Source organism: Odocoileus virginianus, chromosome 30, assembly GCF_023699985.2.
Source record: "Odocoileus virginianus isolate 20LAN1187 ecotype Illinois chromosome 30, Ovbor_1.2, whole genome shotgun sequence".
Lineage (NCBI taxonomy): Eukaryota > Metazoa > Chordata > Mammalia > Artiodactyla > Cervidae > Odocoileus > Odocoileus virginianus.
Window position 1 is genome coordinate 29,382,670 of NC_069703.1, and position 13,872 is coordinate 29,396,541.

Sequence of the window (13,872 nt, forward strand, 5' to 3'; positions counted from 1 at the left end):
TGGCCCCGTGGACTGCAGCACGCCAGGCTCCTGCTGACTGTGTGTGGCCCCGTGGACTGCAGCCCGCCAGGCTCCTGCCGACTCTGGGTGGCCCCGTGGACTGCAGCCCGCCAGGCTCCTGCCGACTCTGGGTGACCCCGTGGACTGTAGCCCGCCAGGCTCCCCTGTCCACGGGATTCTCCAGGCAAGAACACTGGAGCGGGTTGCGGTGCCCTCCTCCAGGGGATCTTTCCGACCCAGGGATCGAACTCGGATCTCTTATGTCTCCTACATTGGCTGTTGGGTTCTTTACCACTAGCACCACCCGGGAAGCCTCACCTTGACTGTGGTACTATCTAAATGCGGACCTGTGCCCATCTGATCATTTCAGACCCGATGATTACAAACAAATAAACAGCAGCAGCCATCAGTCACGGCCACTTTGCCCCTTCCTTCTATCCCAGAATGAACACTGCTGAAAGCTGCCTCCTCCGCTCAGTGCCAGCCCTGCCCCCAGCCGAGATGTCAGCGTGGCTGCCCCTGGGATCCCGTCTGATTTGCCTTTAAATTTTACAACCTTGTTTATGTAACTCAAGGCCCGTGCATTAAAGACCACATGCTCCACTGAACATTTATGGCTGAGATGGCTCAGCGTGGGCGAGGGAGGGGCCGTGTGCAGTTGGGGTTGGGGGGTCTTCTCCCTCTTAGAACTCTTCCCCTGGCTGACTCGCTAAATCTTTCTCTTGGGCATCCCTTGGTTCAACCGTTCCCCTGCTCCGACCGTGCAGCTTGTGTCTGGGCCCTGTGTTAAGATTGGCGTAGGGACTTCCCTGGTGGTCTCTATGCTTCCAATCTAGGGGGCCTGGGTTTGATCCCCAGCCTTCCCAGGTTTTACTAATGGTAAAGAATTCAATCCCTGGGTCGGGATGATCCCCTGGAGGAGGAAATGGCAACCCACTCCAGGATTCTTGCCTGGGAAATCCCATGGACAGAGGAGCCTGGCGGGCTGCAGTCCACGGGGTCGCAAAGAGCCGGACACGACTGAGTGACAGCAGCTTCAGGTAACTAGGATCCCACACGATGCGGTGAGGATTTAGGTGTACGGAAGGGAGAGGCAGGCTAGGATGGGGATGGCTGGGGGCCCACCATGTCGATGTTTGTTTTCGGGCAAAGCCCTCCGGAGAGCCGTCTCTACCTGACCCCGTTGCGGGGCGGGGGCTCTGGGGTCCAGGTTACACCTTAGAGTTGGTCTTGGCTGGTGACCTGTCAGTCACCGGCCAAGGGTTAGCCCCCGGCAGGCTGAGTCCTGGGCCGCTCCGCGCCCTGCAGACCTGAACGAAGCTGCCCATTCTCTGGGGGAGAGCAGTGGGCGCAGGTCCTCGGGGGTAGGTCGGTGAGCAGGCTCTTGGAAGCCGCGAAGCGATCTGCAGGAGCGCCTGACAGCCTTCACGACGGGTCTGGACAAGCTCACGAGCAGGGCAGAGGACCGTCTGGCCGACGAGGCGATGCTGGTGACACTGGCCACTGATAGGAGCCACGCACGTCTGTGAGTGCTCGGAGCGTGCCTGCCGCCTGGGTGCCGGCCTGCCTCCTGACCCCGACAGTTCTCCGGGGCAGACGCGGTTGTTATTATCCTCCTTTCACAGGTGAGGCCATGGAGGCCCAGAGAGGTTGTGCCACTTGCCCGGAGGCGCACAGCTGGTCAGGGCAGAGCCAAAACTTGAACCCTTCCTACACTTAAAAAGAAAAAGTTCTGGGCTTCAGGGAAGCTCATACAAAGAGCCACTAACCCAGCCTGGGTAGAAGGTCAGGGAAGTCTCCCTGGAGGAAGTCGTTCCGGTGTCAGCTTCTTGGACCCTGGTTTTCCCGTTGGTTGGTCATTCAGCAGTTACTCACTTGCTGTTTGTTGCAAGCCCCAGAGGACCACAGAGGACAGGACTGTGGGGAATGATCCCGAGGGAAAGGACACCCCGACCCTGGGGAGACGGGCAAAGGGGCAGGAAGGGTGTCGCTGGAGCCTCGCCTGAGGAGGCCTGCTGTGTGGACGGGGGCGGGGGCGCAGGCTTGCGCTGCTTCTCCACGGGGAGAAAACCCACATCACTGAGTCCCCCTGAAGTGCCGGAGCCATGCTCGGGACAGTCCTGGCATGTGGCTTTACCACCTTCCGTTTCAGAGGGGAAGACCGAGGCTCAGAGGGGCCTCCGGGCGCGGGGCGGGGAGGAGCAGAGGGGAGCACCGTGCCTGGCAGAGGAAGGAGCAGAAAGCGAGCGTCCAGAGGCGCTGGGGGCTGCGGAGGTGCGCCCCCATTGACCCAAGCTGCTTAGAACCTGTCGCCTCTGCCTCCATCAGACTCGGAGGACAGCATCTGGCCTCTGTGTTTCCTGAGACCTGAGAAGCTCCGGTCCCTCCTGTAGACACTGAAGTCCTGCAGGGAGGCGCCTGCTGCCTCCCTTTGGCCATGGAAGCGCAGGGTCTGGGGTCACCCATGAAGGACTGGGGATGGGGACACGGTGTCTTCCAGCACCTCCACGGCCTCCTGCAGTCGGTGACCCTGCTGTGGCCGTCTGAGAGCCTCAGTGTCCTCATCTGCACAGGGGGTGCCCTAAGCCTCTCAGGCCTGTAGGGGGTCGGGGCTTCCTGTCTCAGGCCCGAGAGGCAGATGTGGGAGCCAAACACTCATCAGTTTGGTGCAGGCAGCCCTGGGCAAGGCCCTGTGATGGGGAGGGAAGCAGGCCCTCCGCCCGCCCATGTCTCTTGGTTCTGACCCGAGAGGGAGGCTCCTGGCCCTGGGAAGAGCCCCGGCTGCCAGTCCACCAGCCTCCCAGCCCAGCTCTGGGCTGGTGGTGAGCCGCTGAGCCCGCCTCCATGAGCCTGTGTTTCCAGAGTTCAGGTTCCGTCGCCAGGAACCTGACGTTGCGATCCTTAATTCCTGTGTCCTGACCTCCCACTTCTGTTTCTTTTCTGGAACGTTCCAGGTCCTTCCAGGCCTTCTCAGGCCGTCAGCCGCTGCCCCCTCCACGCATTCCGTCTGCACGAGGGTAGGTGGTCTGAATGAGCTGCCTTGAGGGGCGGCAGTGAGGGCCCAGGGTCACGGTGCTCACCCCCGAGGCCCCCCCACCAGTCCTCCGGGCCCTTTGCTCTCCCCTAGCCCCACCGTTTTTCTTAAGCTGCAGCAACCGTCTAGGATTTTATATATATATGTAAATCCGTAATAACAGTGCAGCAATACTAATGAATGTTAGCACTTGCCTCTAAGCCCACAGTCCAGTCTGCTCTGGGCCGCCTTCATCTCTTCACCATTGGGGTGAGTCCCAGGCTCACGGAGGCCTGTCAGCATCACAGACACCAACTCCAAGACTCGCGCCGGGAGCGCGGCCTGGGTGGTGCACAGATCCGAGCTCAAATGCTGCTTTCCTGCGGCCCCGGGCCTCCACCTCCCGCCTACGCCCGCCCCGTCACCGTGGCAGCCCTGGGTTTCCTCGCCTGCCGAAGCGGGGAATGCTGACGGCCTCCCGGTGCTGTGAGCCTTAGACACGGCAGGCCGTAGGGCTCACTTGTGCCTTGAGACGGGCTCGGGCACAAGGCCCTCTTAGCCACCCTTGGCAGGGTACTGGGGTGAGTCCTGGCCCCTGCCTGCAGGGAACTTGCCGTCGGGCTCAAGTAGGTAAAATGCGACACCAACCAACCATTCGGTGATGGTCTGGGTTGTTGCAGTGGACGCACAGAGCCACGCAAACAGCCCCGCTGCCAAGGAGCTCACTGTCAGGCCTGGGAGATAGGCGTCAACAGTGATGACCGTTTCTGAGACAGCAATGCTGTTAGCAAATAATGACCATCTGTTGAACTGACCGGAGAGCTGTAAAGTGCTTTGCATGGATTTTATCAAACTTCTCATAAAAGCCCACGAAGTATCCCCAGAGAGGTGTGGCCACTTGCTTTCAGGGTCACACAGCAGAGACTCTGTTCTCGGCCTCTGTCCACAGGCCGTGGTCTCCTGAGTGCCCTCCGTGTGTCAGACCAGCCAGGGTCCCTGCGCTGTCCCTTGAGCTGCCAGGGACAGAAAACCCAGCTCAAAATAGCTTAAAGAATAAAGGGAATTCACTGGCTTACATAACTGAAAAAGAGGCAGGACTGCTTCAGGCAGGGTTTGCTCTGGCTCCTGGACCTCGTTTAGGATGCACAAGGTTACCAGTGCATTTTCCCTGTCTTCACTTCTCGGCTCTGATTCCTCACCGTTGCATCATTTTCAGCAAGTCTGTGCCTCCTGCTCTAGGATGGTCACCAGCCGATTCCCCCTTCATGTCTGCGAGTAAACAAGACTCCAAGCCACTCAATAGCTCAGCCCAGGTCCCAGAATTTGGCCTGTGGTTAGCTAGACGTGGGTTATGTGCCGATTCTTGTACCAGTCACTGTGGCCAGTCAAGCCCTCCTGCGGACAGTTCACACGGCCAGGAAATTTAGGGCGATGAGAGGAAGAAGGAAGAGGATGGTAGGCCACAGATAAGCACCCATAGCTTTTTTCTGACCAGAAGGGTATTCTGCCCATTTAATGGGTGAGGAAAGTGAGGGTCAGAGCTGCCATGCACCTGGGTGTGCTCTCTGATGGGGGACGGAGCCTTTCCCGGAGAGGAGAGCCGACTCACCGCTGTGGGCGTCTTACACAAAAAATTCTGTGCGCATACCCATGCCTGACAAGGGTTTTGTTTTCCTAACACTTCCCACTTTCCTAAAACCCACAGTCGCACCTCACTCTAGCAACTGAAGAATGCAAATAGAAACAGCCAGACTCTAATTTTTTGGCTCGACACATTGGCAAAGGTGGACAAAATAATGATCCTTGATGCTGGGGCGTGTGGAGTGAGGCAGGCTGTTTCTCCCTGGCTGGTCTGAGCTTTCTGGGAAAGAGAGCCTCTAGATTGTGTTAAGAGCCTTGAGCAGTTGGTAGCCTTTGACTCCCACCAGTTTTACTTCTGGGAATCCATCCTGAAGTGATGTGGACCTTCAGTAAAGAAACACAAACCTGCCCAGGCTGTGTTACTGTAGCGGGGGAAGCCAGTAACACTGTGCTCCCAGCTGCATGTCTACTGACTGCAGTGTGCAAAAAAATGCAGCCGTCTTTGCTGCTCTAAACCTGAGCTTAATTTCTATTTCCATATGCCATTCTGACCAGGGACAGAAACCTATCTCTGTGGCTCAGGCTCTCTACTCCCGCCTGCCTCTTTCCCTCCTTGGGATTCTCTTGGTCTTGCGTGATTGTTTGCTCCTGATGCATTTAATCAGGGCCTGTCCCCCGGGTTCCTCTCCCTGCCTCTGTGGGGGGACATTCTCCTTCTGAGACGCGAGGGCCTGACACACAGCAAGCTCAGACCCTCTGTGGGCCCGCAGGCAGACATCTCCTCTGCACTTTCTCTGCGTTATGCAGGCACTTGGACAGCGGCAGGCACGGCCTCCTGGCCTCAGGTTCCCGCACCTTTATAGAGTTTCTACCAGACTCTAGCACCTTCTTGCTCTCTCAGATACCCCTGTGCTCAGCCCAGGGATTCCTGAGTTGGTCTGGGGTGGGAATCCTTGCTCTGAGACCTTTCTGCTTTCTTCCCCATCTTCTGCCTCATGTCAGAAGCCAAGACAGAGCAGTTGCCTAGACAAGGTGTGGGGTGGGGCAGAGATGCTGGTACACGAAGGAGGATTCTGGAGTGACCTTGTTCGAACCCTAAATAAGAACAACTAATATTGGGAATTCTCTTGTGGTTCAGTGGTTAGCACTCCGTGGTCTTAACACTAAAGGGATGAATTTGATCTCTGGCTAGGAAACTCAGATCCACAAGCTGTGTTGCAGCCAAACAAAACACAAACAAAGAAAATCTAATATTTATTGAGCACTTACTATGTGCCAGACCTTATTCTAACTGATTTACATGTATTAGCTTATTGTGCGTGCTAAGTCACTTCAGTCATGTCTGGCTGTTTGTGACCCCATGACTGTAGCCCACCAGGCTCCTCTGTCCATGGGATTCTCCAGGCAAGAATCTGGAGTGAGTTGCCATGCCCTCCTCCAGGGGATCTTCACGACCCAGGGATTGAAACTGCCTCCTTTCCTTCTGTCTCCTGCATTGGCAGGCAGGTTCTTTACCGCTAGCACCACCTGTGAAGTCACATTAGCTCATTAATCTGTCTTAAAACCAACTTTGTTTGTTGAAGAAACTGGGGTTCAGACTATGGAATTTTTATACCCAAGATCACATAGCTGGAAATAGGACAGGGCTTTGAACCCAGGCAGTTCAATTTCAAACTTCCTGCTCCCAGTCATTCCTTCCATGACCAGCAGGGGCTGGGAGGGCTGTTGGTGCAGAAAGACGGGCTGAGCTGGTCTGAGAGCTCAGGGCCGGTGAAGGAGGGGAAGGAGGTTCAGGGTCAGCCTTCTCCTCCGCCTCCTGCTGGTAGGAGCAGCCCTTCCCCGGCAGGGCTGAGCTCCCCACGCAGGGACACGGGCCGGTGTCCTGCTGCGGTGACCAAGCCTCGGGCCCCCCAGCCTTGGCCTCAGCTCTGCCGGGGAAGTCCCCTCTCGAGGCTTCCTGCAGTGGATGTGTTTTGCACAAGAGCCTTGGAGGCTAGATCCTTCTGCCGTGGGCCTGGGAGACCCAGCCTCCTCTGACCCCACATTCAGTCCTGTCCAGGCCGGGGGTGGAGTTCTGAGCACCTACTGTCTACTCTCTGTCTCTCTGTGTTTATCTATGCTGTCTCGGTGGACCTCACATTAGCCCTGTGTTACAAGTCACCTTTTACAGTTGAGGGAACTGAGGCTCCGAGAGGTGGAGTCGCTTACCCCGCCCGGGGCACACAGCCAGGTAGGGGGCAGCTTGGCATTGAACCCCAACTGGCGTGAGCTCATTCCACTCCATCAGGGGTGTGGGCAGGAGAGGTGGCCCCTGGCTTAGAGTTCTAGACCCGGCCGGGCCCTCGAGGGGACAGAGCCAGGGCTGGGGGTGCGAAGGACTAAGGGCCACTGGGCGGAGGCGCGGGCTCTGCGAGTGTCAAGCTGGGGAGCCTGTGTGCGGTCCTCCGAGGCATCCAGGCGGTTCAGCTGTCGTTGGAGCTTCCTGTGGGGGTTCTTTCAAAGGGACCACGTGGGCGAGAAGGGACGGCGACAGGGATAAATCTGCCTTGGCTGTCAGCGTGTGATCACAGAGTCCGGCTGAAACCGCAGCTCTGCCTGCGAGCAGCTATGTGGTTTGGGACAAATCCCTTATGCTCTCCGAGTCTAGGACTATCGCATTTAGAAAAGGGGTATAACGGTGCCTTCCCTGACTCTGTTGAGATCAAAATGTTCAAAGTCTGCACATAACCTTGACCAAATTCACTGTGTGTTTTCCATATACTTGGCACCATCCTAACCCTTCACACCCTTCACTTCATTTGATCCTCACTACAACCCAATGGAAATATGACAGACTTTATTTTCTTGGACTCCAAAATCACTGGACAGTGATTGCAGTCATGAAATTAAAAGATGCTTCCTCCTTAGAAGAAAAGCCATGACAAATCGCGACAGCATGTTAAAAACAGACATCACTTTGCTGGCAAAGGTCCGTCTAGTCAAAGCTATGGTTTTTCCATTAGTCATGAATGGATGTGAGAGTGGGACCATAAAGAAGGCTGAGCTCCGAAGAACTGGATGCTTTCGAACTGTAGTGTTGGAGGAGACTCTTGAGAGCCCCTGGACAGTGAGGAGATCCAACCAGTCCATCCTAAAGGAAATCAGCCCTGAATATTCATTGGAAGGACTGATGCTGAAGCTGAAGCTTCAATACTTTGACCACCTGATGTGAAGAGCTGACTCATTGGAAAAGACCCTGATGCTGGGAAAGACTGAAGGCAGGAGGGGAAGGGGACGACAGAGGATGAGATGGTTGGATGGCATCACCAACTCGATGGACATGAGTTTGAGTAAGCTCCAGGAGATGGTGAAGGACAGGGAGGCCTGGCGTGCTGCGGTCCATGGGGTCACAAAGAGTCGGACACGACTGAGCAACTGAACCACAACCCCACCCCGATGCAGGGGTTGGGGGGCTCAGAGAGGTGGGCCACCGGCCTGAAGCCACGCAGCACGGCCTGGGGCTCAACTGGCCTGTCCGCCTCGAGTGCCCACGGCTCCCCCGCCTCCTCTTTCTCTGCCCCTTTCACGCTAGGGCCGCGGCCCTGGTACCTCTGATGCTGTGGCTCCTCCCATGCAAGTTGGCTCAGGGTTTTTCAGGAATCCTCCATGAGCTTCCTCGTACTCCTGGTGAGTATGGGCCGCGGGGGGGTGAGGGCGTGCGTCCTCTTGTCTCTTCCTGAGACCTAACAACCACTTGCCTCCAACCTTTCTTCCCTCCCTGCTCCCCCAGGCCTGTGAAATCTTGCCCACAGGGACAGTGACGCTCTCCAGGAACATCACTGGGAGACGACATTCTGCTGGGGCTCCCAGCTCAGCTGCCCACCTCCTGCAGCCACGAGGTGGCTGGTGGTGGTCCCTGGGGTCACCCCAGCAGACTTCCCAGAAGCCTTCCAAACAGCACCTACAGGCTCATCACTTCAGAGACTCGTCTCCTGGAGTGTCTGGCTCAGCTTGGGTACCCCACCCAGCAAGCAGAGTCTGAGACGAGGCTGGGTGAGGCAGTTGGTTTGGGGTCTAACCCCAGGGGCCAGGGAGCAGAGCACAGATGGAGGCGGACGTCATCAGACTGGCTGCTGGCACGCTGGGGGCCAGGGCTCTGCTGCTCGGACCTTCCCAGGGGACTTGGGAAACCCTTCTCTGGGGGACAGAGGGGAACACCTCCCCACTGGCTTGCGTCCCCAGGGGTCTGGGCTCCCCCACAAGGTTGGTCGCGTATGTGGGTCCCGCTGCAGCTTCAGAAGAGGGGCCAGAAGTGCGAGGTTGGCACCCTGGGTGCCATGAAGTGCCCCCTGGGTGAGGCAGCTGGAGTGGTGGGTGGAGAAGGGGTGGGACTTGGGGGGGGAGTGGACCTGTGGAGCTCCGCAGGGGGCGTCCAGCACCTGCATCTCTGCCTGCCTCTCATTCCAGGTCCTCTCCCCGTTCCAGTCCCCACGGGGTCTCGGGCGTATCCCTCTCTGCCAATGGTCTGCAGTTAACAAACTCAGCTGGGCTTCTGTTGTACTGGGTCTTTCTGAATGCCCACCTGTTCTATCCTGGGCCCTGTGATAAGCACCGTGTGGATGATCTGAACCTCACAGTTCTATGTGGGAGGCTCTGTAGTCGTCCCATCTTACAGTGGGGAGGAGATGGAGGCCCAGAGGGGTGAAGTCAGGTGCCCCGGGTCACACAGCTGGACGGGGTGGGGCTGGGCGGGCGGTCAGAGGCCCGGCTCCTGCTGCTGGCCTGCCGGCCCTGCTCTCCTGCCTCATCTGCATCCCCCGTCCCTGGGGCCAGACACCTGGTGGGAGGTGGGGGAGGGAGGCCCTGGTGGGAAGGAGGTGAGGAAGGGGGGGACGGGGGAGTCGGCGAGTGGGGCCGTGTCCGCTCTCAGCCCCGACACCCCTCCCCCATCAGGCAGCCCCCCATCCTCTCTCCCCACCGCCCCCCGCACCCCACTCTCAGCCCCTGAGACTCCCAGAAGAGCCTTCGTGATGCCCTAGTCCAGGCTTTCAAGATTCCTTGAAAGGAGTGAAGTCCTTTGTTGCAATGACATCTTACATGACTCACAGCACATCAAGCAGATGAAAGGAGTCTGGTCTGGGGGCAGCTGGAGGTCAGGGCCAGAGCTCCGTTTTCTCTCCTTTACCTTCGACATGGCTAGTGGTAAAGAACACGCCTGCCAGTGCAGGAGACGTAAGAGATGCAGGTTTGATCCTTGGGTCGGGAAGATCTCCTGGAGGAGGGCCTGGCAACCCACTCGAGTATTCTTGCCTGGAGAATCCCATGGACAGAGGAGCCTTGTGGGCTACAGTCCATGGGGTCTCAAAAGATCGGACATGACTGCAGTGACTTAGCATGCATCTTTGAAATGCCTCTGAGACCGTTCCAGGGAACGCTGGGGTCCCAAGAAATCCCCTTTGAAAGCCCCTACTTTTATCCACAGCCTCCTAGAGGAGATGGGGAGGAGGCCCAGGGAGGCCCCCGACAGGCCAAGGTCACGCGGGGAGTCGGGTGCAGAGGCAAGGCCGTGGTGGCATGGCCGTAGCCACCAGGTCTGTTTGCTATGGAGGCCACGGAGGCAAGGCCACAGCATCCAGGGGAGAGTGTCCCCGCGTCCTCTGCTCTGCTGGGGGCTCCACGCTGTCAAGTTCCCCTCGCAAATGCCACGTGTGCCCCTTGGGGCCGTGTTTGCTCACCGCTGTGGAGGCTTGAGCTTCCAAACCCTTATCGTCAGAGCAGGGCTACACTCCCAGCCTCCCCCGCCCCGCTCTCCAGGCTGAGATAAGGGGCGTTATCTGCCTTGGGGAGCCGAGCTCCTGGAGCAGCGGAGGTAATGAATGGCGTTTGCCGAGGAGCCTGTGTTCCCTGAATCTCCTTGAAGAAAAGATGCAGGAATAGCTCAACAGGCTCCGAATGCCCCGAGACCCGAGTGCCCTGGAGACATGAAGACCCGGCCACGTGAGGCCGGGAGGACCCCTGCCTTTCCTGGACCCTGTTCTCAGGGGGAGCCCACAGGGAGTCCCCGAAGTGACGCGGGGGTGACCTGGGTCGCCCGCAGGCAGGAGGAGCGCCTGGGGTCCAGCTGGCCTCCGTCTGGCTGTGCTGTGTATCCGTAAGTCTCTGCGCCTCTCTGAGCCTCAGTTTCCCAGTCTGCACCGGAAGCCGGGGGCCTAGATCACCTCCAGCGCCTCTGGCTCTAAAACACGCGCTGCCCTGGACCCCCGAGGCAGGCAAAGCCCGCGGGCTCCCGGCCCCGGTCGGCGTGCCCCGGGATCAGCTGCACGCTCCAGCCCCCCGCCATCCGCCGTGGCTCCCGCCGGCTCTCCGCCCGGGGGACCGGCTCCAAAGGAGGCCTGTCCTTTGTCAGCAGAGCTGCCTCGCCCGGCAAAGGGCTTTCATCTCCGTGAGCAGGACTTCCCGCCACATCAGCAGAAACTTCTGGCTGGGGAAGAAACGGTCTCCTAGCTCCAGAGGGAGCCTTCAGAGAGCCAGCCTCTGGCCCTCTGGACTGTCAGGGCTGGAGCAGCAGCAGGATGCTGGGTGAGTCGGTGTGAGTTCAGGGTAAAGGGTGAAACAGACCCGGCCATGGATTCTGACTCTGCCACTTACTTTCTGTGTGACCCGGGACTCAGTTTCCCTAGCTGGATTGTGGGGGTTAATAATATTAATCGTACCCAATTCAGCGACAGGAAAGGTTCAAGAAATAAACAGCAAGTATACGAGATACGGCACACTGCTTGGCAAGTGGTAAAAACTCTACTGAGATAAAGTGACTGTATCACTAACCTCCTTGTACCTCTGTCCTTTGCAATGAGATCCTGCAGCGGATCTGGCTCAGCAGGCGGACTCCAGCCCCCCACACCTGGGCCTGGTCCAGCCCTGTGACCGCTGTGACCAGGTCGGAATGTGGCCGACCATGCTGCACCAGTTCCAAGGCTGGGTCTTATATGTTTCCACGTGTTTGCTTTTGCACTTTTGCTTTGTCATGGAACACACCCAGGCTAGCCTGCTAGAGGGTGAGAGATGTGAGGAGGGGAGCTGAGCCGCCCTGGTTGATTAACCACCAGCCAACTAAACCCCAGACACAGGAGCCCAGGCCAAACTAGAGCCTCTCAACTGACCCACAGACTCATGAGCTAAATAAAGCCTTGTTTTAAGCCACTGAGTTTTTATGGCTGTTATGCAGGTTTGCTATGGCCTAGATGACTGGTGTTGGAGAAGACTCTTGAGAGTCCCTTGGACTGCAAGGAGATCCAACCAGTCCATCCTAAAGGAAATCAGTACTGAATATTCATTGGAAGGACTGATGCTGGAACTCTAATACTTTGGCCACCTGATGTGAAGAACTGACTCATTGGAAAAGACCCTGATGCTGGGAATGATCTGGGGGCAGGAGGAGAAGGGGACGACAGAGTATGAGATGGTTGGATGGCAGCACAGACTCGATGGACATGAGTTTGCGTAATCTCCCGGAGTTGGTGATGGACAGGGAGGCCTGGCATGCTGCAGTCCATGGGGTTGCAAGGAGTCGGACACGACTGAGCAACTGAACTGATTGAGATGACTGTTTATATTGTTAAACTTTGGGTATCAGAGGATGCAGCCCTAGTACGAACTTGCTGTGTGGCCTTGGAGAAGTCACGCCCGTCTCAGCTGTCCTTCCTATTTGCTAAATGGCAGTGATAACACCCAGGGCTTTTGTGACGACTGGGGTCAGCTGCTGGAGTTAGGCTGAGGTTGGAACACCAGCTCTACCGCTTTCCGAACGCCCAACCTTGAAGGATCCCTTGATGGGTCTGAGCCTTGTGTTCTTCAGTTATTGGGTAATAAAACTATCTCAGAAGGACTGTTGTGAAGACTATCGCTTATCTTGAAGGCCGAGTCCGGTGCTTGCACATGTTTCAGTTATCCATTCACTACGTAACAAAACACTCTTAAACTTGGAGGTTTAAAACGAGAATTGTTTACTGCTTCTTTTGACTCTGTGAGTTGATGGGTTAGTTTTTCTGCTCCATCTGTTTTTGTAAGGTGTCTAGGGGTGGGAGAGGGTGCAAGTTAATGGGAGGTGAGACTTTTTCATGTTAAAACTGGAGTGAGTGAAAGTCGCTCAGTATAGTGTCCGACTCTTTGCGAACCCATGAACTATACCATCCATGGAATTCTCCAGACCAGAATACTGGAGTGGGTAGCCTTTCCCTTCTCCAGGGGATCTTCCCAACCCAGGGACCAAACCCAGGTCTCCCACATTGCAGGCGGATTCTTTACCAGCTGAGCCACCAGCAAAGCCCAAGACCACTCGAGTGGGTAGCCTGTCCCTTCTCCAGGGGATCTTCCTGACCCAGGAATCGAACCGGGGCCTCCTGCATTGCAGGCGGATTCTTTACCAACTGAGCTGTGAGGGAAGCCCCTAAAACTGGAGAGTCCCAGGGAAAACCTGAGATCGTCACTGTTTTTGCCCGATTCACTCGTGTGGCTGCCCCTGGTGACGGGCTGACCTGGTCTGGGTTTTCAGGGCGGCGTCACTCGTGTGGTTGGCTGGTGGTTGGTGCTGGCTGTGGGCTGGCAGGGCTGACCTGGTCCGGGTTTTCAGGGTGGCATCACTCGTGTGGTTAGCTGGTGGTTGGTGCTGGCTGTGGGCTGGCAGGCAGGGGTGCAGAGTGGCGCCGGTGTGCTGGTCTACTCCCGGCTTCTTAGGTGGTTTGGGTTTTGCTGTGATTCTTATTGATATAATGAAAGGCCTGGATTGATGATCTCCCAGGTCCCTCCTTCCCAGCTTCTGTGCTCTGCGATCCAGGAGGATAAATGACTTGCCCAGGGCCACCCAGGGAGGTGGGGGCAGAAGCAGATACATCACAGGCCTCACACAAGGAGCGCTATTGATAAAGCAATCAGGAACTGAGAAATGACAGAAGCATGAAATGTACATCTGAGCATTGGTTAAGAGTTTTGAACATGGCAGGACCATCCCAGAGGGCAGGCTGTTTCCTGATTTATTGCAGACAGTGAAGTGTTCAGAGAAGCGTTAGAGGGGTCTGGGGGAAGTGTGGGTGATGGTCACACAGACCCTAGAGCCCCCATCCCATGACTTGCGGAAGCCCTGCTGGAGGGGCCTGTTTTCAAACTAAGGCCGAGGGTGTGTTTCAAACTGAGGCTCAGAGCAGTCAAGGCGCTTGCCCAAAGCCACAGTTAGTGCACAGCTGAGCAGGGGTGGGAACCAGGACTGACTGCTTGCAAAGCCCAGCTTCCAGGCTGCCTTCAGA